At 36.0% G+C, this 25,889-nt stretch overlaps 1 protein-coding gene across 2 annotated transcripts in view; it reads left to right on the top strand.

Moving 5' to 3' along the window:
- Positions 1–25,889, top strand: part of lrrc4ca (leucine rich repeat containing 4C, genome duplicate a) — a 116,507-nt gene that overhangs the window by 79,229 nt on the left and 11,389 nt on the right. For both annotated transcript variants that reach the window (XM_044124776.1, XM_044124775.1), the window contains one exon: positions 18,972–19,041. The gene's annotated coding sequence lies outside the window, so the exon portion shown is untranslated. The remainder of the gene's footprint in view (positions 1–18,971; positions 19,042–25,889) is intronic.

The following is a 25,889-nucleotide window of genomic DNA, read 5'->3' as shown; positions in this document are numbered from 1 at the left end:
ATACAATCAGGTTGTGCTGTACAATTGTCACCAGATTTCACAATTATCAGTACAGTTCCATAATTATTGAAGGCAATGATAATTAGAGATAGTTTGTCGCTGTCTTTATGCTGAGTTTATGTATACATTTTCAATAGCATTACGTTAAGCTAAATAGTTCAACTGTATCTGTGATGTTTATTACCAATATCAACCATAAACAATATGTAAAATCACTAAAAACAACTTAATGTTATTATATTGCACCACTTGCAGCTTCTACTTCATGTTCTCAGTGTTATTTAGTGTAGATAGAGACACTGTTATTGTGCTTGTGGTTGTGTCAGTTTATTTGCTTTTCACACGCAGGGATTTATCGCTTGCTTCTACTGCACTTTCCAACACCTGATGTTTTAGGCTGTTTCTTTTTTTTTGCACATTTCTGGGTGCAGCTTGTAGAAGTGTAAGTGTCATGGCATCAGCTGTTTTTGGAATGTGTTCCAGTGCATCTTCTCTCATGGGCAAGCTGAGGCAAAGCTTTGAAATTTCCTGTTTTGATCTATGGGCTATTGGGTGCCAAATTAAATGCACAGTCCATCAGGATCATCTGCAGATTAAAGACCATAGTGCCCAAAAATATGCAGGGTAAATGGAAGGTACAATGCACCGTAGTCCTTTGGTTCATTTCATTTGCTTAGCTTTTTCTATTCATTTTTTCAGTTTGTTTTTGTACTTCCATATGTCTCACTGACTCTTTTTTAATGTAGATCCATCCATTCACATGTTCTTGGAGATACAACCAAAGTCCCTAGACTTGTTTCATTAGAAAATTGAGCTTGTGTAAACCTCAGAAATATAACTACTGCATGATTTTCTATACCTGACCAACAGATTTTAGATATTCAACAAATGTTGAAGATGCTATCTGACTATTGGGAGACCTACATCATTTGTAGCAGTTTTAATCTTCACCAAAATTGTTTCTGTTGATTTCCGTCATGCACTGATGATTTTTAAGGTGATCTAAGTGATCAGAAGTAGTCCAAGATTGAGTCATCCAGGCTTCCTTTGACAAAAATTAATTTCACTTGTTGGCCCATAAATATTCCACTTTTTCAATCTCTACCAGCAGCGCGGGAACCAATCAAAATGTGTCTGAAGCTGCAAAACATGATTTTTCATTATCACTTCAAAGCCAGATTTTGTAAGTGTTGTTAGGGGAACAGAAATAAAGAACATAAAACCCACATAAGAATTTTCTGTGAGTATGTAAAGTCTGAGTGCTTAAAATGTATTACAGCATTGCTCTGTTCATTTCACATGTTTTTTTAGTATTTTTTTATAAAGTTCACTAGGCTAGAAACATTTTCCATACAAACAAAGTAGAAAATATTTGGTGCACAAGGTTAAGAAATTATTCATATTTCTTTGATTAAGGCATCTGAGACCTTTTTCAAACCTACAGTAATTTGTTCTTTTCTACTTTTGTCATTCAAATGTTGCATTTTTAAGTTGTCACTACAGAGTTAAAAGAATTCACTATTATTTTTCCATTGTGCAATTTTTTTTTAATTACTGAAATTTTTAAACATTACTGTTTTGTTACCACCGGTTTGGACAACAGTGGTCTAAACTAATGTCTCCAACTAAATTACAACAGGACTGTATTCTGTCTGGCTAACTGTTTAGGTAGTATGTAAAGGCAGATAATTTTCTGCCTTTACATGTATATAAATTTGAATGACATTGTGTTTGTTATTCTGCCCACCCACACTTTGCATTTACAGATTTGGATCTTCTTAGACGGGCCCACCACAAAGTTTATAGGAGGGTCTATGTTGATTTTTGGCCATTCTTCTAGTTCCACATTTGTAAGGTCAAACATTAATGTTTAAAGAAAAAAATAACTAGGGCTGCAAGGTATTAAAAATGATTCTGATAATATTAACAAATATTATGATGACATAATCAACTGCAATATATGCATACTTTCTTATTTCCTCTCTTTCTCATCTGGGATTTCATCCCTCTGAGACCTTAGCACTTTGGCCAATGTCATTAGTGTCTGGTGTGAGCATATACTGTCACGGGGCTTTGTCCAACAGGCTGAAGTTTACATTAGCATTTAAAATGCAAGTTCAGGACACTTGGGATATACTAGCTAACAATTATTGCACTGAAGTGCAGCCCTTAATGACATGAATATTGTTCACACTAACATTGTGACGATGATATGTTTGCAATATATTGTGCAGCACTAGACTTAGCTGACTGCTGGTCTAATTTATTCTGCAGATGTTCTATCAGGTTAAGCTCAGAACTCTGCACAGGTCAGTCAAGTTCTTCAACAGACCCACAACATAATCCTACAAATTTAAACCAATTACTCTGGGGCACTTGTTATGCTAACTGCCAAACCCAGAGCTATCCACTGGACAAATGTGCTTTGTATACCTATATTACATATTTTATTTAAAATAAAATGGTCTGTTTTCATTTACCATATGTTGTTTGGTTTTTTATATCAATCAATCAATCAGTAGTTTCAATTCACATGCTCCAACAACTGTTTCAGAATAGCTGCAGTCCTAAGAGGATTGAGCACGACAATTAAAAATGAATCTGTGAAAGATGATATGCTCTGCTAAGAAGAAAATTATTGGTCTTCTGGCACTTTAAAGGAGACTCTTTTCCTCATGCTTAATAATTGACTATCCAACTTGAGGTGAAAGTTCCAAGTTACCCATTGTAAAAAGGCCAAACAGCCATTTCTACCGACGGACAAAGAACTTGCAGGGACCTTCGATTATGACAAAATAAAGGCATGAATTAGTGCCTCACTGACAAAAGTGACTAACTGAAATGAGTGTCTAAACCTTGCAGAGTATGTGAACAAAAGTACACCACTTTGACATAAGTGTTGGCTTCCATTTGGTTTTTGCTATACTGGCAACATTTCTGTATATTTGGTATAAACACATCAACACACCTCTTCTACTACGTCTGACATGGTGCAAGCAAAACAAAGTGATTTCCACAGCATGCTTTGTGCATTGTGCCCTGCCTCCTGTGTGTTCTAGACAGACACTCCACCACGCCTTCTCCCTTGAGATTCTAGCTGCGAGAGCACATCTCCAGTAGAAAATATCCCACTGTGAAGTTTGTGTGTATTTGTGTGTTAAAAACAACTCCAGATAAAATTGTCTCCACTTTTTCCGTTAACACATTTAGTATTCACAAGTATAACATTCAAGGCAGCTGAAAAGGTAAAAAAAAAAAAAAAAAAAAAAAAACATATATGGCTCTAATACATACATAGAGTCATACACACTTATCAGTCAAATGTGTATGAAACTAAGACAATGTCATGTGAATGCCAAATGAGTATGGTCTGTATTTGACAATTTATCAACCAACCACAAGATGACTGGTTTAAAAGTTTTTGTTGCCATGATAAAAATGTGTAATGTAAAATTGAATTTGTTTGGGGGAAAGTAAATGTTTACATTACCTCAAACTGTAGTTTTCTTAAATAAATAAAAGCACTTTGTAAATATGTTTACATGCAGACATATTTCAGTGACCGTCAAATGAGAATAGAAAATCAGATTTTGTCAATGGAAACACACTGCTGAGAATTGACTTTACATTTCAGAAATACAGTACAGACCAAAAGTTTGGACACACCTTCTAATTAAATTCAATTAGAATTATTTTGCTCTATGTCCTTGATATTCTTCAGATACCAAATGACTTTAATTACAGAATATCGAAAAATAATCAAGAATCACAATCATTAAAGATCTCTGGACAATCATTTGAAGGTCTTTTGACCAGCTATTATTTACCAGTTTTCCTGCATACATTTTTTGTTCACCAAGTCAGGAAGTTTAAAAATGTGGAGAGCTTAACACTTGGGACCTGATTACAACCACATACAGCTTATTAGGTTTAAGTTTCTTCATGCATATATATTTTTTTACATTCTTATACATTTTTTTGTTTTCATAGATTTACTTTTGAAATTAGAGAATTACGCATTTGTGACTAATTTACATAACTGATTTTGGTCGTTTGTAACAAAGTCCCACATGAAGTTAGGTCTATCACCTCCACCGTCTTGGCAGGTAATTCCCACTTTGACCTATAGTGGTCTCCAGATTGTATTCTCCAAAGAAGTGTTGCGCAACTAACAGAGTCAGGTTTGACTATAAGTAATTGCTTAGGACAATTATTAATAAAACTTGCAAATTAGTTCAAAAGTACCAACCCAGTGCACCACCTGATTATCAAAAAATCTTAGAAAAATAATCATGTCTGAGTTATTGTTCATATATACAGTACAGACGTTTGGACACACCTTCTAATTGAATTCAATTAGAAACTTTTGGTTTGTACTGTACCTGCCTGCTACGACTCATATACTCCCACAATCTTAACACACAATGCTCAGGAAGAGCGTGGCAGATGTTACAGTCGGGCAACGTAAAGTGGTGGGGGTGTCCGGTCCTCCTGTCAGTTCCTGAAACCAAAAATAAACCTCATAATAACTCGTTCCAATGGACGCAATCTCTTAGGACTGCGGGAGGTTCAAAATAATCACAGATTAAGGGAGAAGTCCAACAATTATGTTTCTCAAATATCAAGCTGTCACATGTTTTGGATAAACACAAAACTTCTCTCCAACATATAAGAGTTTCTTAACAGAAACAATTCAATGAGCTTGTCTTGCGGAAAGAGGTCTACTGTTTTCAGCCGAGGGCTCTTGTTAACCTCATGTCAAATAAGGAAGGCCCTCTGACCGCTTCGTGTTTGCCAGGTTGCCTGTGGTATATCTAGGTACTGATGCTCTCCTCTGCATCTGCCATTCTCCCTTCTGGGAGTGCAATCCCCTCTGTATGGATTACCGTACGTCTCTTTGTCTCAATTCAGCCACGTTTCTCCAACTTGAATGACATTCTGATGGCCGTGCTGTGGATCCTGGCAGTGTGGATCAGTGAGTCAGTGGTTCACTTACACTTACGACAGATCTTGATGTCATTCATGTAGATGAGGTGACTGATATTGGCCCTATTTCTGAGTCAGTATCTATAGCTGGAGTTGTTGATTTATGTGTTTGGCTAAGGGAGTTCAGACCTATGCAGAACAGCAGTAGGGAAAGAGCACTTCCTTCGTAGCAGTGCATCAAAAAAATTGAATCTTCCTTTTGTAGCCCACATATATTCTGTAAGGTTCAGGTCAATCAAGAACAGGAACACCATGATCACTGAATTAGCTTTTCTTATCTTTGGCATTGTGTGCAAGTGCCAAGTTCTGCCGAAAAATAAAATCAACATTTCCATAAAGCTTGTCAGCATAGGAGAGCACAAAGTGCTCTAAAATGTCCTGATAGATGACTGCATTTACTGTGGACTTCAGAAAATACAGTGGATCAACAGGACATGGCACCCCAAGCCATCACTGACTGTGAAAACTTATGACTGGACTTCAACCAATGTGGATTCTGTGGCGCTCCACTCTTCCTCCAGGCTCTGGGACCTTGATTTCCAACTCAAATACAGAATTTACTTTCATCTGAAAACACAACCATTAAACAACAGTCCAGTTCCTGTTCTCATTAGCCCAAATAAAATGCCTCTGACATTGTATCTGGTTCAGGAGTGGTTTGACATGGGGAAGGCAACATTACCCTGAGTCTAGTATTAATGTGTGGTCTCCCCTCAGGAAAGGATTTTTGCTTGACTATTCTCTCAAGGCTGCAGTTCTCCATGTTGCTGGAACACCTTTTCCTACCACCTTTTCCTTTCTCTCAGTGTTCTGCTAATGCATGTGTTTGGATACAGAACTCTATGAACAACCAACTTCATTAGCAATGACCTCTAGAACAATACAAGTAAAACAAGTAAGAATAAAATAAGCGTTGATTAACGTCACCCAATGCTTATTCAAAGCATGCGAGTAAAACAACATGTGTTTTACATATATGTGTTTTATATTGATACAGTTTAATAACTGTATTGATAGGCATTAATACAGTAATTAAACAAAAAAAACTCTGATCATTTACAGAACTGAGAACATCGGATTTATTTCTGACCATCCATTAAAACTGAGTTATTCTTCCTCATGACTTTCCTCTCTTCCTCTCCTCATTCTGTCACACTCCCATTTCTTAAATTTTCCAATCTGATCACTTATAGAAGAGCACACAACAGATGATAGAAAGCCTTCCATCTTACTTTGTGTAGAATCAAAGACCTCTAAAAATCTAACACGTGTGTATTATGAGAGCACACAGTGATCTACAGAATTCTGCTGAGTGATGACCCATGCAGAGGTTCTGCCTCAATAATTAAAGTTCACTGCTTTTCCATTTCACATCTTTTATTGCTTAATTTAATTTGGCATGGGACACAAAAATAAATAAATAAAGAGCACTTTAGAGTCTAATTGATGCTGGATTCTCCCCCATCCTGCAACCTCAGCATTCTTCCTCTTCAGCCAATGAACTTAACTAGGTGGGGGATGGAGCTCAGAGTAATATAAAGGTTAAGGGGAATGGCAAAGAGAGCGAAGAACAAGGATAGAGGAAGGAAGTTACGATATTGAACAGGGGATGATGATTTTATTTCTTCAGAATTTGTTGTCGGTTTGTAGCTTAAAAGGTAAATTTTTGTTGTTGTTATAAATAGGAGATATGAAATTTCACAGTTGTCCATCAAAGGAAATAGGAAAGTACACATTGCTTTAATTCTTCACCTTATTTTTAGCTGATGGTGTTCAAAAAAACTGTAGTAAAATGGCTAAATCCTATGCTGCTAAGGAACACTTTACTTTTGCAACAATGTCATCTTAATTATGTGATTGCTCAAAACCAGCACCGAGAGAAGATCTAGATCTTCCCCTTGATAATGAAACATGAAAGAAGTTCACTGAGACAGGTTTGAAGGCATGAGAGCCTCTGCATGTCTTACAACTCTCATTTTGACTTTTTATAGCTATGGGGACCTCCCAAATGACCCTAAAATAAGAATGCATGTGACACCTTAGTTCATTAGGAGGAACAGGGAACAGTAAGGAAGTCTTTTGTTGGCTCCCATGATAACACAGCATGGAGACTCAGCTTCATGAAGCCAACTCAGCCCCACTTCTCTGGCATCCAATAATTCACTCTGGTCCAGATGGAAAATAAGTTTCATCTTTGACATTCAAACCTTAATTTCATTCAAACAAGGCGTGGAATGGAGCAGAATGATAAAAGGAAAACACTAGAGGGACAAGGGAGAAAAAGTGACTTTTTTAACGACTCTAGGGTGTAATGGGAATGCTGTTAATGAGGAAGACTGGGATGAAAAAAGCTGCTTCCCATGTAGAAACAAGCAAACCCCAGAGGAACCAGAAGTACCTCTCAACTCAGTTTGCCCTATGTATTTAAAGCTGAATGAAGCTAACCATAACTATTAAACCACAGAGGTGTGCAATGAATAGAGTTTGACTATGAGGAAGGCAAAGCTGGTATTGAGAACGAACTGTTCCAGCTTTATTTCTCCTTCTCTCAAAGAGACAGTGGCACCTCTCTTGTGAAGATCAGAAAGGTGGGAGATGGAAATTGAGCAGTAGTGCGAGAAAGAAGGAGAAAAGAGTGACTGCTGCCTCAGGAGGTAACAACTCTAGTCAGTTATTCCTCTGAGGCTTATCCTACTACTCTTGAATTTCCAACTTTGAATGAAAAATAAATAACATCTTCGCCCGCCCTCCTTTTCTCGGAAGAAAGAACATTTTCTTAGCAGGCCTAGGTATTCACAAAGTCAATCCTTAATCTCTACTCTTTCAGCTAGACTTTTGTTAGACAATAACATACAAATGTAGGGGAGCACAATAGGTCCATGTTGTTTGTTGAAACTAGGCTGAGCTGAAAATTCTGAAAAACCTAAATTTATCTAAATTAGAAAGGCTTCCTATTGTAAAGCATGTTCTGACCTGCATTATACCTTTTTAAGTCATGCATCTGCATGTGTTAAACATTTACTCTCCTGTGAATGGTTTTTTTGTCCTTCCTCATTTAGCTGATTCTTCTTCATGATAACCCGCACACTGTGGTATTGGACGCATTACTCTACCTGTGAAGCCTGAGAGCTTCTCCTGTGATAACAGCCAGTATCAAGGCACACAGTACAATGCGCCTTATCTCTAATCTGATGGAGCAGTTTCTTCTTGTGCAAACAACACTGGCAGAGTATTGTAGCTTGGGGTGACAGACAGTGAAACTCAAGTCTGGTGAAAGATTGTTCTGGAAAAGATTGTGCACTAAAAGACTGATTGCTTTTTAAAGACAGAGCCACTTAGACAATTCATAATGACCAGTTTTCTCTGCTGTTTGATGTACATATGCTTTGTAGAAGAAATCAAGTCATATCAGTCACCTAAAAACATTGTGAACCATAACAAATATACTACTGCTTGGCTCTGGGAAGACACAGATTTACACATACGCTAATGTACATTCTCACTTTCTCCTCCTCTTCCATCTTATCTCCTACTGACTCTACTTAGCGCACAGACATTAAGCACTATAATATGGTCTTCAGGTTCCATCCCCCTGCTGATCGCATGTCAGCATTCCCTTCCTTAAGTCTGTTATCAACTTCAACTTCTAATACCTGTAATCAACCCTGTGCTTAGTACTGTCCTCACAATGTAAATCCGCTTAAGAATAGCTGTGAGCCCAAAATGCAAAATAGCCTGTGGCCACAGCCCCATAAAAGTATTGTGCATAATTTCCATGTTATAGGATTGGATTTTCAGAAAGATAGATCAAAAATAATTCCTTTGCAAATCAAAATGTGATACATTTAATATTTTGTGATAAACATGAACTGAGGTGAAACGTTGCATTAATTACATTACTTACATAACATATAGCTAGTTCCCAAAACTTCCCACATAAACCATCTACTGGTAAAAAATAAGGTTATTACAAATCAAAAAGTATTGTATGAAAAAATAAATTGTGTAATTTAGAAACCATTAAAAAGAGAGCTGCAAATATCTTCTTAAAGTTAATTTGAAACAACCTATTAGAAATTGTTTGTGTTGCTAGTTTAGGGACATTCTACTACTTGGCAAGATCATGAAATAGGCAGATTGGAAAAATTCTTCTTAATACACATGCACACCAGTGAATGAGGTGAATCTCAAGCAACCCCTTGTTCAAGGCTCATTTGTGTTTTGTAAACCATAGGAGTTGTGTTCATCTTGTGGGAAGTGGGAGACAATACTTAGAAGGTGATTCTAGGAGGTGGAAATGAGTCATCTTTTATGGAGAGGTATTTGCTGGAGTTTGCCAGAACAGATCTAGGAAGGGGCTCTTTACAAGCACATGTGCACTCTAAATTACCTTAAATGAAGGAGGTGTTGAAGAGGCAGTAAATATAGTGCAGTGCGAATGACTTACAGTAACCAGAGTTACTTATACTGGACTTTTGTTAACTATTTTTATCACTCATTTTAGCTAAGAGAAACTACATTCATCACACAGCGATGACACAAAGATATTTTTTTTAATTATCTGTTTAACTTACAGGTAATAAAAAAATAAAATTTGGTAATTCATAGAATTAGAATTTTAAACATCATAAAAAGAAGATATTTCAAACAGAAATGTCAAGCTAAAAGTAGGTTCATTTCTATGCGCTCAATACTGTATTGGGCCTCCATTTGCATGGATTGCTGCATCATTGTAGCCTGTGGCATTGCTAAGGTGTAATCAGCCCAATCATCAATGACCTCATACTGCACTTCAGGCTATGTGGATTCTGTGCCTCTCTGTTCTTTCTTCACACTCTAGAATCTTGATTTCAAAGGGAAATGCAAACTTTATTTTTATCTGAAATGAGGACTTTGGACCACTAAGCAATCATTCAGTCTCTGGTTCAAAAGCTGCTTGAAACTCGGAATGCAACATTTGTAGGACTAATCTGTGGATAGTGACTTTTAGTGACCCTCAGTTCACTCCTTGTAAAGCTTTGCCCAAATTCATGAATGAAGTGTTCTTGACAATCCCTTCAATGGTATGGTTATCCCTATAGCTGGTGGACATTTTCTACCCACAGTTTTCCCATACAATCAACTTTCTATGAATATGCATAGACACCACACTCTCTAAACAACCACTTTCTGTGGCAGTAGTCTTTTGTGTATTACACTCTTTATAGATCAATGGCTGTCTTCTGTTAAACAGTGACTTTAAAAGCAACACTGCTCAGTACTTCTGTTTTTATCATAAATATGTTGAAAGTTAACAAATCTGATTAGTACCAGAAAGCACATATTACTCTGCACAGAAGATTATTAAACAATTGTTTTTCCCACTTTTGGCACAAACAAAATGCATCCTGGATGAAAAATGCATGCAAGTAAGTATATTAACATCATTCTTCATTTTGTGATGGCAAAAGAAACCATCACAAAATATATAGTTACATTTTTTGTTGTTGATCTCACTCCAATTTCTTCTTTTGCAAGTTGAAGCTCTACTTAGAACCTTCTTGGGATCCACCAGGGCAAAATGTGAATTCTTGTCATTTTTCAGCGAATCTTACATTTTTTTTTAATGGAAATAGTGATACTGATATTTATGTAAATATCCCGTAAGTTGCTGAAACAAGTTTTTCATATCATTCTAACCTGGAACTTAATCACTCTTCTCATTGGAATTGGCAGAGCTCATTTAAATTGGTTGTTTTCCAGGAGGCTGCACAGTGGCACAGTTGGTAGAGCTGTTGCCTTGCAGCAAGAAGGTCCTGGGTTCGATTCCCGGCCGGGGGTCTTTCTGCATGGAGTTTGCATGTTCTCCCTGTGCATGCGTGGGTTCTTTCCGGGTTCTCCGGCTTCCTCCCACAGTCCAAAAACACAACTGTCAGGTTAATTGGTCTCTCTAAATTCTCCCTAGGTGTAAGTGTGCGACAGACTGGCGACCTGTCCAGGGTTTGTCCCTCCCGACCCCATTAGGGACGAAGGGTGTTCAGAAAATGGATGGATGGATGTTTTCCAGGAGCAAAGGTCACAATCTGTGAACAGAATAGGAGACTCTGTCATTCCATATCCTAAAACTTTATCAGCCTACTTTGTTTATTCTGCAAAATATTTTGGACATGGTATGTGGGAGCATCATGGTGTTGGTTCTGTTCTTTTAATGAAGATTATAAAAGTTGGGTCTGCCCTTTTTAAAATGAATATTTAACTTACCTCATTACAGAACTCATTAATCTAGGTGTCAATAAAAGAAACTTTATAGGGCTCACCAGATATTTACATGCCCTCAACATTTGTGTGATCACAATTAATTTGGGGGTTACAATTATGCATTGAGAGATTATTCTCCTTAAAAGTTTTATGGAAATGTTGAAATAATTACCGTAATAATATATATATATTTTTTTCAGATTAGTAAATCAAAGATTTATCGAGCAATTGTAGCAAAATCAGGAAGAAAAAACATTCACATTTCTTATATCCCAGAGTGTTTTAAAACTAATACAGAAAACTAATCTGTGAATATGATATAAATAGATAGATGCTAAAAAAGTATGTAAAAGCAAACAATGAGGAAGTTCTATGTTATAGAAAAAGCCTAAAATCAAAATCAGATAAATTACCTTAAAAACACAGCCTCATAGGGTTAATAGAAATCAAAGAAGAAGATGACTCTCATACCAAATGGTGCACCGTTTGACGCATGCTCTTTAATTTCTGGGGGAAAATCCAAATGAGTACAAAGAACAGAAGGGAGAAATTAATCTAATTTGTCAGTTTGCCTCTTCAACTACTGAACTCATCGGTTTCTGAAGAAAGACGCACTTGGTGACTCACCATAATGTCCATCACACCAGGAAAATGAAATGAATAATGACAATATAAAATTCCCTTTACTGCTCTCTCCTCTTCCCTTTCTGTCTTTCACCTTCTTTGCTCACATATCACACTCATTTGCCAAAAGGTTTCTTTATGCCGTCTTGGCTTTTCTTCTTAATTTGTATTCGACTTTCTCCCACTCCAAGGTTTTTCATCTCTCTGCTGTATACTTTTTATTTTTGTCCTTGCCCTCTCCCTTCATCATCCTATGCTTTTGTTGTTTTTAAGAGATTGTGTCTATTTGCTGTCTTTGTTTTTCTGCTAATTAACAGGGTGGAAAATGATTTAAATTCCACAAACACTGATTTACATAGCAGCACTTTTCTTCCATTTTAGTATGTTGTGCATTTCATATCAACATTGGCACAGGTTCTACTAACTATTGCCAGAATCACAACTTGCTGGGTTAAAGTATGCTATCTAGTACCTTTATTTTTTCTTTCTTTTGCTTTACTTTGTGTTCTACTTCTGAAGATTTTTTTTTTTTTTTGTACATGACATGTAGGGGGATCAACCTGTGGCTCTGCAGAAGTATTAAGCAAGCCCTCTTTTTTTAATAACCAGCTGATTGAGTTTGGTGTCTCACCTTATTCTTGACAATACTTAATATATTTTCTATGAGGTTAAGATCAGGTGAGTTTGCTGGAAAATCAAGCAAATGCTTTGGCATTGGTACTTTTGGGAGTATTGACAGGTGCTAAGTACTGCTGGAGAATAAAATATGCATCTTCATAAAGCTTATCATCAGAAGAAAGTACTGTGTGTTCAAAAATGTGTGGGTAAAATGGCCCTGCTGAACTTGGATTGGGTAAACCACAGTGGGCTAACACCAGCAGATTACATGGTTTCCCAAATCACTACTGACTGTGGAATCTTTACTCTGGACCTCAAGTGACTTGGATTCTCTACCTTTTTTATCTTGTTTTTACCCCTGCAGGGGGTCTTTTGTCTAGTGTCCCTTATATGAAAGTAGGCTGACAGGAAATGGGGGGAAGACATACGGCCGCATCGAGGACCCAGGGCCTCCAAACATGGGTCACGCTTTCCCCTACACCACCACGGCACACCCCAGGGATTCTCTACCTTTTTAAGATTGATGTGTAAGATTTTAAGATTGATGTTTAAGGTTCGAGTTGAATGCGTATGAACCAAGCGAGTGGTGTGGCTTTTTATGCTTGGCACTTCCTATTTGGAGAGCTGAACGTCTAAGCTACTCTCCTTTCTGCAGGAACTGAGATTCCTACATCTGCACAGTATTACCTTGATCAGGATTTTTATAAAATCTATGTAGATGCTTTAGATCAGGGGTCACCAAACTCGGTCCTCGAGGGCCGGCATCCAGCACGTTTTAGTTTTCTCCCTGGTGGCACCAACAACCTTTTCAGCATGTCAGTGTTCTTCTTAGGCCTTCTAACGAGCCATCATCTGATTCAGGTGTGTTAAACCAAGGAGAGAACTAAAACATGCAGGAGGCCGGTCCTCGAGGACCGAGTTTGGGGACCCCTGGTTTAGATGGTTTACATATTTAGCTGAATTTTATTTGATTTAGAATTCTTGATGTACAAATTTGTGTAAATTTGCACATCATTTTTTCATTGTACATTGTTCAATATGATCGATGCTCCTAACTGCATATAGTCTGTATTTTGGTCCAACCACAACTCATGACCCACATGGCCATTAGTGACCTAAGTTAAATATTTTTTTTCTGTGAAATAGTTGCTATTAGCTGTTAGCCGTATTCTTCACACATTTTAAATGTATCATTGTTCAATGAGTGTATTGGAGAGAAGTTTCTCTTTTTGAAAATAATAATAAAATACATAAATTTTTTAATGACACCAGATGTACAGTAAATTTTATAAAAGAAATAAAAAAATCAGCTTTTTTGCTTGTAAGGTATTGCAATTAAATGACAAAACCAAACTTTGATCCAAAAGTTGGCTTAAAGGAAACCAAAAACAAAAGAACATATTTTTTGCATGTTCCCTTGCTCTGTATTGTCTTTGTTACTCCATAGACCAATCTGTCAGCCTTTATTGCTTCCAGAACATATTGCATCCCTCCCCTGCAGCTAGAATCCCCTTTGGACCAAATGCTAATTCAGTCAGGCTCTTAATCAGACATATTAATTCCATATCTACCCTGATTGCACTAATTCCACTCTGGTGAGATTTTATTTTCTCCCTGAAGCATCTCCTTTTGGAGCAAAAATAATACTGTAGTACCAATCAAGATCTTTTAAACATTTAATCCAATTTTTTTTTTTTTTTAATATGTTTAAAAAATGGATGTACGAATTAATATGCTGGTCACTAAACTTGGAGTGAATCAGAATTGATGGGAAGTTGGATGGAAATGTAAACAAACCCGAAAACCTGATAAACGCCGTAAAAGAGAAATTAATACTTTTGCCAGGGAATGTAGCTATGTCTTTAGAACGACTTTATTATACATCGCTGTTTCTAATGAAAGACTGAAATCTGGCAATGGTTGCCACATTTTTTGGCATCTTAAGTGTTTGTCTATATTTAGGCAAGTCTGTTTGTTATTAACTATGTTCATAGACTGCACCATCGCAGACACACACTGAAATACTGACAATATGTCAAAAAATCTTGCAAGCTCACGTTGTCTAGTCAACATGGTGTATATCCCAGACGTGTTATGCGATGTCAAACGTAAATGTATCAAAGTACATATTTAGCTGAATTTTAATTGATTTAGAATCCATGATATAAAGAATTAATTGGTACCAGGTAATTGTACTCCATCTTACTGTCTACTAGTGGCAGATCTAGAAGATTTTACATGGGGGCTGGGAGGCTAGTTACTATTTACATTTACTTGAGTACCTTTTGAAAAAAAAAACTGTTCTTTGCAGTACCTTGTTGTAGTTGTAAATTATAATTTACTAGTATAATATTGTAAAATATCACAACTCTTACTTGAGAAAAAAATTTGTATCCCCTACCGACAGTATCCTCACAGCCATGGCTCGGTTGCTCACTTTCGCAATCTTAGAACTCTAATAAGGTTAAAGTTTTTGCCAAACCTGAACCTATGCCAAAAATGCACAGGTTCAGGTTTGTTCTACAGAATCAAGGGTACTATAGTTGGTCCTGAACTAAAATAAACAATGATTAAAAAGTGCCTTTTTTATTATTTGGCATCCTATGCCAACTCTTAAATGAAATCATGCTAAATGAAATCATGTTTGATTTCTTGGTAAATTAGCTGTTATATTAAGATTTACTATTTTCATTGTTACCTATTTATTTTCGCAGTCTGACAATCAGTCTAACACGGTTTAACTGTGTGATGCCTTGCTGTGACATTAATCATATGGAGCTGCCTCTGTAAGTTCGACCCCTGAAACACCAAGCCATAAACATTTCACATATTTTAAATATTCATAATCTCTTCTTGAATTTATCGCAAGTAAAAGCTAACTTGCACAATTTGCTAATACTCTAAGAAATCACATGCAAGAGTCACTGTCAGCTGCGACAGATTGGCGACCTGTCCAGTGTGAACCCTGCCTCTCCCGAAACGTTTGCTGGAGATAGACACCAGCACCTCCCGACCCCACTAGGGACAAGGGTGTAAAGAAAATGGATGGATGGAGTCACTGTCAGAAAGTGATAATTTGATAATGTGATGTATTAAACCATGATCATCTTTCATTGCAAACTTCATTGGACTTTAACTTTCTGTGCCTAATATTTATGTTGAAAGCTATGAAAGACTTCTGAAGAAAAATATTTTGAGGTTTATTTGATTTCTTTAGGATATACTCCCTTGATGCCCACACTTTAAGACAGCTAATGTGTTTTGTCTTGTGGAATCATGTTAATCTGAAATCCATGTGATTCTGTCTATCTGCCTGTCCACCGAAAACACATACATTTACCATTAGATAATGACAAATGGCTAACAGAGCTAAGCTAATTTTAGCTCTGTTAAAAAAGCAAAATGTGAAGCCTACAGGTATATTTATCTTGATATTGCACGCCCAAAGCATTGTTTTATTAACACAATATTTATTATTGTGTTAATAAATACACAATATTTATTAACATATTGTGTTAATAAATATGTTAATATTTATTAACACAATATGTTAATAAATATTAACATATTTATTAATATATGTTAATAAATATGTTAATTTTATTAACATATTTACTCCAAGACTCCATTCTCCAAAAGGAGAATGGACTCCTTTTGGAGTCCATTCTCAGCATACTATAAACTGCACTGCCTGTCCCCACAAAATATCCTAATTGAACAAGTGGCTGCTCACCCATTTGATTCAGCATGGTATGCTTTTCTTGTCTGTTTCAGAGGGTGATGTAGTGTGACCAGCAGGTCAAAATATGTTACTTTTTGGAGCAGAAGACACTGATAGTAGTCATGATTTGTTGCAGCATTGCTCTTTGAGACAGGGACTTTATTTTTTTTTAAAAGAGAAAAGAATATGGCTTTGTTGGTCTTGACATAATGGCTTTATGTAGATGAATGATGTTAAATTAGTAATGAGAAAACAAAACTCTTGTAGTCAGTAGTTTTATTTGACAAACCTACTGTTGGGAATATATATATATATATATATATATATTCATCCATCCATCCATCCATTTTCTATTCACCCTTTATCCCTAATGGGGTCGGGAGGGTTGCTGGTGCCTATCTCCAGCTAACGTTCCGGGCGAGAGGCAGGGTTCAGCCTGGACAGGTCGCCAGTCTGTCGCAGTATATATATATATATATATATATTATATATATATATATATATATATATTATTTTATGCAATTTTTGGAAAAAAATGCATAGGTTCAAGTTTGCTATACAGAATCAAGGCTACATACTTACACTATAGAAGCATATCACACTTGATCTGCTTTTGTACTGTCAGCTGTTTTTTTGGCAATCTGTGCCTTTATGCTCTGCATAGATCTTAGAGAAACATTCTAAAATACTCACTTAAGAACCAAAGTGAAAAACATAATGATATATCACTTTGGAGTATGATGACAAAAGGCAGAGGATATTTTTTTTCTTTCTGTGTGTCATAGTGTGTTTAAAGAATGAAGGTGGGGTGAAGGGGAGTGTTGCAATGTTGATGCTGTTGATAGTAACAGCGATGATAACGCTTACAACAACAAATTTTATATCCATCATCTACTTAGTAATATTAAATTATCATTTTAAAAGTGGTGTAACTTTTACAGCTCTGGACTGTCAGCCATAAACACTGCGTGTTGTGCTGTGTTTACAATCCATTCATTTAATCACTTACACTGCAGTTCTTCTCGGTCGCCTTTTCTAAAATCATCCTTGACATTTGTCAAACGGTGTATTTCTTAAAACATTCCATACAAACAGCAAAACACTATGGACTACCTGCAAAAGCCAGGATCTTTCTCAATATCCTTGTTTCATCTCTCAAAAGCAAATATCTGCGTTAGTGAACATGACAGTGCCACCAGTGTTACAAATAATTGTTTCATTGTGTGTGGATAAGGCAGTGGAATTCCTTAGTCAGGTCAATATCACAGTAAACTCTTGAGGGATGTTCTACAGTAAATTATTGCTAAAGATTTCTTGATAAATATTGTATGTTGGAATTGTGGGCGATGAAAGGCAAGAGATTGAACAAGATTCACATTTATGTCTTTACTGTAATTCGTTGACAGACAAAGAAACCTTATCTGTGTATGTTTCTGGTGGTTATATGTCTTACATCTCCTTGGTGAGAAAAAAATCCTCAGTGGGTTTAAGGAATTAAGCTAAAATTCAATTGATTGGAGATAGTCTCTGAGCATTAATCTTTTATTCTCAGACGGCCACTTAAATCTTAAACATGGAAAAAAATACAGTTATGTCACATCAAAAGGACTGTTCCCAATTCGAACACAGATTTTCTTTTCTTCCCCCTAATACGTATGGACTATAAAACAGAGAGGAAATGGAAGCATTTTCTCATATTTCAACCAACATTGACCTATTTATTGATACACCAACCTAGACAGTGAAAAGACAACATTAAACATTTCATGGTTGCTCAAGTTTCAGAATGCTGGTAGGCAATCAGAGATTTGCCAAATCTGCAGAATATTGCAGATATATCATCATTATTTACTGTAATGTTCTGTATTTCTGCTTCATTGTGTAAACTCATTTGGATGAAGGTACGTACTGCTGTGTATTTTGAGATAATCTCAAGTGCACAATTCCACTGATAAAACTGCTTAGCAGACCCTGAAAACAAAACTTCCAGAGAATCCTGAGATGTGTGATTTTGTTTGTACTTGGCAAAGTTTTATCTGACAACCCTTCAACAATATTTAAACTTATGTGGAATATTCCCCTTTTTTTCATTCATTGTTGAATTTTTAGGTACACAATAACAGACTAATAAGCTTGTGGCATTCCATGGCTGTTATTTAAGTGTCATTTTGAAATAATGTGACAGTACATTCAACACTCATGAACCCAAAAACAAAGTTTGGTGTGATGAGCACACACATTTATATTCTATTGCTTATCAAACACACACTTATTTGCACAGTTTCTACACGGTACTGTTGTGTGGCATAAAAGATAAAAACCGTATGTCCTTTCACTGTCAGTCCTCACTGACTGTGAAACAAACACACTGTGCATTTATTTGTGTTTATGTGTTTGTTGCAGAAACTAATTCAAGGCTTTATAGAATTGAATATTGCATTGTCAGGAATGAGCATTTCTAGCCATCTAGTATATATTGTAGTCATTCTTAAGCAAAATCTCAATTTTACTATTACAAACAACTGTAAGGGAAACAGTACTACAGAAAACTTTTTTTTTTCTCAATAAGGAGTGCATTAAAGTAGATGTCTTTAATGCATCTACTTTAATGCATTAAAATATTTTATTTTAACCAAATAAAATGTGGTTAAGTAAACCACATTTTATTTGTAATTTCTTAATCAAACGTTTTTACTAATGCCTGTGGTAAGGAGAATTAATAAAAAAATATGTTTTGTTTTCTCAAGAATGACCTATGCTTATACCTCATTTCTTGTATTTACAGAAACGCATGTTGGACTGGAAGCTGGAATAAAAATGACCAGAAGTCAAAGTACAAGTTACTGAACTGGCAGGTAAGTAAGCTTGAAATGGGAGTTTGGTCACATTGACCTTCTTTCTAAGCTTGCAAGAAGGTTTGATCTACAAAAGAATGAAAGAAACAGATAAACAGATCTTTTTTTTTTATTTTTTATTATTATTTTTTTTTTATCCATGCAACACAACATAGTTCCATAATTCTGTACCTATGGTCGACTTACTTTGTAAATTGCAATTCTTGGAAAAGTGCAAAATCAGAGAAAGAACTGTCTTTGTGGGGAAGGGAATCATTAGAATTATCATTGGAGCCATGACTGTTAAAAAAACAGTGCAATACACAAATGAGAAATAAGAATCTGTAGCAGACTAAAATTCATCACCTGTTTTTAAATAGATCATTTTAATGCACCAAACACTTTACAAGTCAAAAGCACAATGTTTTTTGTTAAAATAAAATAACATTTTCTATATTTTAACAGTAAATATTATATTATTATGCAGAAAAATTATAATCTATAATTTTGTTAGGAAAAGTTATGTGTCAAGATAGTTCATTTAATATTTTTCTTTGTTAAATCCATAAAAATGGAAAACAAAAATTGCAAAACTGTTTTGAGAATACTTAAAATTATTTGACAGCCTATTAGGAAAAATAATCATCCAGGCTAACAAACTGGAACAATACTGGCTCTAAAGGATACCCTGGGTCCTTTAAAGTAGCATCACTTTCTTGGGCAGCTTTACGATCATGCAGAGCAATTACTGAAGACAACGACTCCCACTAGAAGGTTTACTTCCCAATCACCAACCCATAAGGGACAGCAAATATTTTCTAACTATACCTGACTAATGAAGACTTGTTTTAGGGTTGTTGTTTTTTTTTTTACCACATATTGTTGAAATATTCAATTTCAGAAATACTAGATTTGTTTTTAGATATTTTTGTTTTTTAGATGTAACCCTTCAGCTTTAGTCACTTGTTCCTTAAACTTGAGAGACAGGTTATGGTTTCAGTGTGGCAAGATGGAATGGAAACCTTTGCTATAACAAATGCTATATTCAAAGTAAAGAAAAGTTCACACAATCAAAAAATAAAAAAATAAATAAATAAAAAAAAAGATTTGTGTCACAGTCAGTCTGGATAACTGATTTAACTACTTCCATAAGGAGGTTACTGCATATTGGTTGTTCAATTATTGGCAAAATTAATTGATTTAAAAAGATGATGGGTTTAGCAAAACCATTAAATTTTTTTATATAGCATATGAAAAAACATATTACACAAATTAGGATGATGTATATTTGACAGGGAGCAGTATTTAGTTTTTTCTAACTTCACCACAATAATTCATTCTTTTTACAAATGCAGAAGTGCACCAGACTTTTGGTCGCATTGGAACTCTGCTGGTTCCTTGTGATGCTTTTAAGCCCACGTATAAAGGTGCTGTCTGTCAGACCTTTTAAAAAAGTTAAATGCCATTCATCTTATTTGATATAACTTGCATGAATAGTTGCTTTTGTGGTTCACTAACTTCAAAGCTTCTTTTCATGTGGTTTTACTCAAATTTGATCTGTGCTTTTTTCTATCCATTCCTGTGGGGCTAGATAGGAAGCCTTCATAGAAATTGATAGTAGAGTGCTGCAGTGAACTCAGTTGGCCTGTTTTTGTCTCTTGAAAATGTTTTCTGTGCATTCTTTCTACACCACGGCTTTAGGAATTTTAAGAACAGTTTTGTGGGAAAGACCTGAGCTCAGCAAAAGAAAATGTGCAATATGACTAGACATTAATGGTTATGTTTCAAGGAAAATATTTAGTTTGTCAAAAAGAATAAAATGCATTTTTGTAGGTTTTGGCCAAACACAATTACGTGGAACTAAAAAAACAAATGTCACATTTTTATGAGATGACATAACAGTTTTCAATTATTCAAAGATTCTCAGCCAGAAGAGACATTTGTTTACTGAAGACTCTTTTGGAATGTCTGTAGATTTATATGCCTTGTCATATAGTCCTCTACAAATACATGACAAAGAAAAGCACGTTTTAGGGGAGGACTTGTTTGAACATTTTAGCTGGTTTGAAAATCCCCATCATCTTTGATGGATTACAGAAGAGTGTCATCAAAGTATTTTACAAAAAGTTTATTTATTGCCATGAGAAATTTAAGGTAGTTTGATTGCAGAAATATAATCAAAACACTCACAGGTAGAATTTGAAAAGCCTTACAAAAACTTTAATGTAATCCCTATAAATGCAGATTATTTTACATTTACCAGCTGCAATTTGCACAATACTTTGGAAAATGGAAACTTTTTTATCTTAAAGAATTTATTTACTTTTAAAACAAGATTTAGGAGACTTATTCTGCTTTATGTTCAGTTAATTTATCTTTGTTTTGTTTTGCTGTGTTAAGTATTCCTTTAGGGTCCCCTTGCAGTTCAGGCATTTCTTATTTCACTGGCCTTTTAAAAACCAGCACCAGAACAAGACAGTAAAAGGAGTAAATAGATAAGCAAAAAGAGTCTGTATGAGGCAGATTATACAAAGGGCAAAATGTTGATTAGTGAGACAAAATTCTTACCAGATTGAACGGTTTGGTAGCGGACTTAGTTTCACAACAACCTTATGCAAATTTATCAGACATTGTTAAGCTGACATGTTAGTGCCAACACAATTAATCATTTCATGCAAAAATGTTTAAGGATATTAAATTTAGCAGATGCTCCATCTGCTTGACAATTATGCATTCTTAAGAAACACTGGACGTGGAGCTGTTCTGTTACGTTTTTGTAATTATTCCTCAATGAGAATTTATTTCTGATTTTTCATAATAAGATCTCCTACATTTTGTGTGACTACTCATATATACTTCACAAGAAACCAGTTCATAAATGGATTATCCTTTCTCTATTATTTTGACTGATCATGACTAGCATTCTGGTGGTTCAGAAATATTACCATGAAGTCCAAATTCACTGCAACAAATTATTACTGCAATGACTCCAACACAGAGCTGTAGAAGTTGAAAAAACAACTGTTTCTCATAGGGAAATAATTTCATCCATCTGTGTGAGCTCACCATTTAACCTCTGCATGATTTAGAAACTGTTAAAATGATGCACTCCAACCTTGACCTCAGACAGACACCAGAGTGACAGCAGCATTACCGACAGGCTCCTGCCATGACATCCTTGAGGAGTAGTTAGCAACCATTTTCTACCCACAGCTTCTCTAAAATGTTCACAGGGTGAAGATTGATCTTATCAATAGCTCTTGTCACCTATTAGTTCTCGCTGCCAGCACACAGCTCTCCCTGAAACAAGCCAAATGCCATGTACACGTCTTTGGGAAATTTGCACAAAGCCCACACTTCAGATACATTTGAAAACATATGTATCAAAAATAACTATCTATATGGTTGCATAATGTCTTCATTTTGAAATAATATCACATACAGCTTAATTTTCATGTATGTACTTTTCCTACATATAATAGATACAAATTTCCATTTATATTCAAGATTTGTCAAAACATATTCATCTTGACTTGATCTGCATGTATGAATTCAGTGCAGTTACACACACATACAAAAAAATCTACATGAAATTTTATGTACAACTCAAAACTCACATGCTACTTGGTGTGCAGCAGCTGATGTTATGTTTACTCAACAAAACACTAATAAAAGACCACATTCAAAACTAGAGAAAATGTCATCCTTGTAAATAGCGAGAGACTGTATGTTTACACAGAGACACACTGAACAAACATGTAGTGATAGCACAGAGCCCCCAAGAAGTAGTAGCTGCAATGAAGCTTGCTCTAGTCATAATTAGTGTTGGTGTCATACATGATAGTGCACGACAGCATAGCCAAGCCTTTGTTTGTAGATCAGAGGATTTGAAAAGCAAAAATACAGCAACCTAAAAAAAGAGCCTAGCTGCTCAAAATACATAAGAAGGAACTTAAAAGGATAGTTATAATTACCACATTTGCATTTAAGAACATGGTAAGAAAATTACTCAATTTAGGGATATAGTTTTGCTCTATATAATATGGTCATCAACATGTTGTGATGAAACAAATGGGTTGATTGGAACAGTACATTCTTACAATGGACAAAATTATATTCAATGGAAATTAAAGTGAAAAATGATGCTTATATCTTGACCAGCACTATTGGAAGGCAAGACAAAAATTTGTTGTCAACGTTAATGTGTTGGAAGCAGAAGCCATGATTTGTGCAAGAAATTGAGCAAGATTGAGAAGATCCCTGATAGAAAGAGAAAGAGGTTGGCGCATATCAAAATCTGCACATTTTGTGTTTTAGCTGTGCAGTAGTATGTATCTTTCAAAGGCGGTCCAAAGGCAGAACAATTATGAACTTGTTACAGGGTCAAGGACTGCCAAGGGACATTGATTCATGTGGGGAATGAAGTCTGGTCCCTGTGGTCCGATCCAACAGACGAGCCTCCGTAGATTGCATTGAGAGATGTTGCTGCTCATTTTTATAGAGTGATATCAAAATGCACAGTGGATTATAATTTGTTGTGTATGGGACTGTAGACCATTCAAAGCACCCATGATAATCTCGGTCGATTGCAGAAAATCTATACATGAACATCACAACTGGTCAACTGATGAAAGTGGTTTAGTCTGACTAAAATCAGTTTCTTTTATAATATATGAGGATGTTGAATAGCCTCAGGGATACCAGGAACCAAGGCTTTACCAATTTATTCAATAACTCCTTCCACTTTGGGGAATCTCATTACATCCCATTCTGTGTTTGTGGTTTGCATTATGAAGTCAAACCCACTTTACAGTCACTTGTTTCTAAAGTATGGCATTCACATGCCTGACTGGTTCTCCCTGGCAGCAGCTGATGAGGGAAGCAGCTTTCAAGGCATGTCTGACAAGGCAAGGGGAAATAAGCAAATCTATGAGAAGAGGAACATTAACCTAAATATATAGAGCATGATGGGGTAAACATCCAAAAGACATACTCATCAAGCAACTGCATTATCTAGCAGGTATACAGAAAAATAAATCTGCAAAAATAATAACATGCTTAAGTCAGTCAGTGATATGTGGAAAAACTTGCAAAATATGTATAATGACATAACACAATGTGTTGTACATTTGCTCTTTTTCTGTGACCTGGCTGTTACGGTAAAATATTTACTAGTTCTGAGAATCCTCTCATTAGAGGAAGCTAGAGATGGTAAGATTTATGAATATGAATATGAGCATGTTCAAGTACATCAGTAAGCAGTACTGGTTAGATGCACTTTTAGGGTCAAATACATTAATTGGTTTTTAAATTATTGCTTAGGTTAATCAGATCTCTGATATGAGAGAGGAAAGTTAAATGTGTAAATTAGCTAATGCAAGACTCTTCTGCAGGTGCAGTAATTTTGACTCCTAATGTTTGGGAAGAGTATTAAGGTGCCAAAAACAAATATTGAAAGTGTTTAAGGAACTTACCAGTTCAGCTGGTTTTATTTTAGCTTGTTCATTAGGAAATATTTCTTAAGAAGCGGCATATTGTATGATCAGTCAACCTTTCGTCTCATTCTTTAAATCACAATTCATATCCCATGGCCATCAGAGAGGATTGTTGTGTAGACGGACCAGCATATTGAATTTTTTTTTTTTTTTTTTTTTTTTTGGGTGAGCTTTTGCTTCACCATGACTTACTAAGACATTACAGAGGAACAAACAAATCACAAAGAGAACTAAACATGTCAACAAATGTGGTAGTGAGCAGCCTGGAAGCTATTGAAGCTATTGTTCCATAAATACCAGCCTGTTGACCTGTTTTATTGTAGGAAAAGAGGTTAAAGAATGAATTTGTGAACTGGGGTTCTCAAACAGCATGCATTACACACACACACAGAGAATCAACAACATCTTCTCTATAAACATGATACTGTAACATATTTGCCATGTTATGGTTATTGGGCTGCATTCATCATCAGTTAGGTTCTTCATTTGGGTTGAAAATTTGCCAATGTCTTCATAAACAGCCCCTCGACTCCGACTCAGCACAGGTGAAGTTTTTTGGGGGGTAACAAGTGTGTCAAATACATCTCTTTAATTTAAATGAAAGTCAAAGTATGCCAGGCTAATGCGTTTTTGACCAGCTGTCAGTTTGTATATAATTGAAAGTGTGTTATGCTTGGATTTACAGACCTAAAAATTGTCAAATTTGTGAACATGGTTTTTGATGTCTTGAAAATGTTCAAAGTAAAGATTTAAGGAAATGACATCTGTCATCAGATTTTGACCTCGTGTTTCAGGGAGGTTTTACTGATTTGTGAGCAGTAGTAGAGCCTATATTACGCAGACGTTTTTATGGTGCATCCAGCAGAAATTCAATTTGATCAGTATCTAGCAAGTGATGCTTGATTCTGGCGTTCTTACTCAGCATTTCTGTATAGCGGGGTGGTCAATTGTCCTTGTTGGTGATTTTGTTTGACATGGGGGATGCTACTGGCCAGTAGCAGTTTTTAGATGGGTGGTATCTGTCAAAACAGTACCCATAAGAATGACAGAGCCATTCTGACTGTGACAATATGATTTGTTTTATCTACTTCACTTTTTATTTGTTTTGTGGTGATAGCATATATGTGTAAGTTTGCATGATAAAGATTGGTTCAATATACATACTTTAAGACAGTAAAAGTATGTATATTCAAACTCCAGTCCTCAAGGGCCGCTGTCCTCGAGGGCCGCTGTCCTCGAGGGCCGCTGTCCTCGAGGGCCGCTGTCCTCGAGGGCCGCTGTCCTCGAGGGCCGCTGTCCTCGAGGGCCGCTGTCCTCGAGGGCCGCTGTCCTCGAGGGCCGCTGTCCTGCAGTTTTTAGATGTGCCACAGGTAC

The sequence above is a fragment of the Gambusia affinis genome, linkage group LG08 (genome assembly GCF_019740435.1).
Source record: "Gambusia affinis linkage group LG08, SWU_Gaff_1.0, whole genome shotgun sequence".
Classification (NCBI taxonomy): domain Eukaryota; kingdom Metazoa; phylum Chordata; class Actinopteri; order Cyprinodontiformes; family Poeciliidae; genus Gambusia; species Gambusia affinis.
This window is presented reverse-complemented; position numbering and strand designations above follow the sequence as displayed.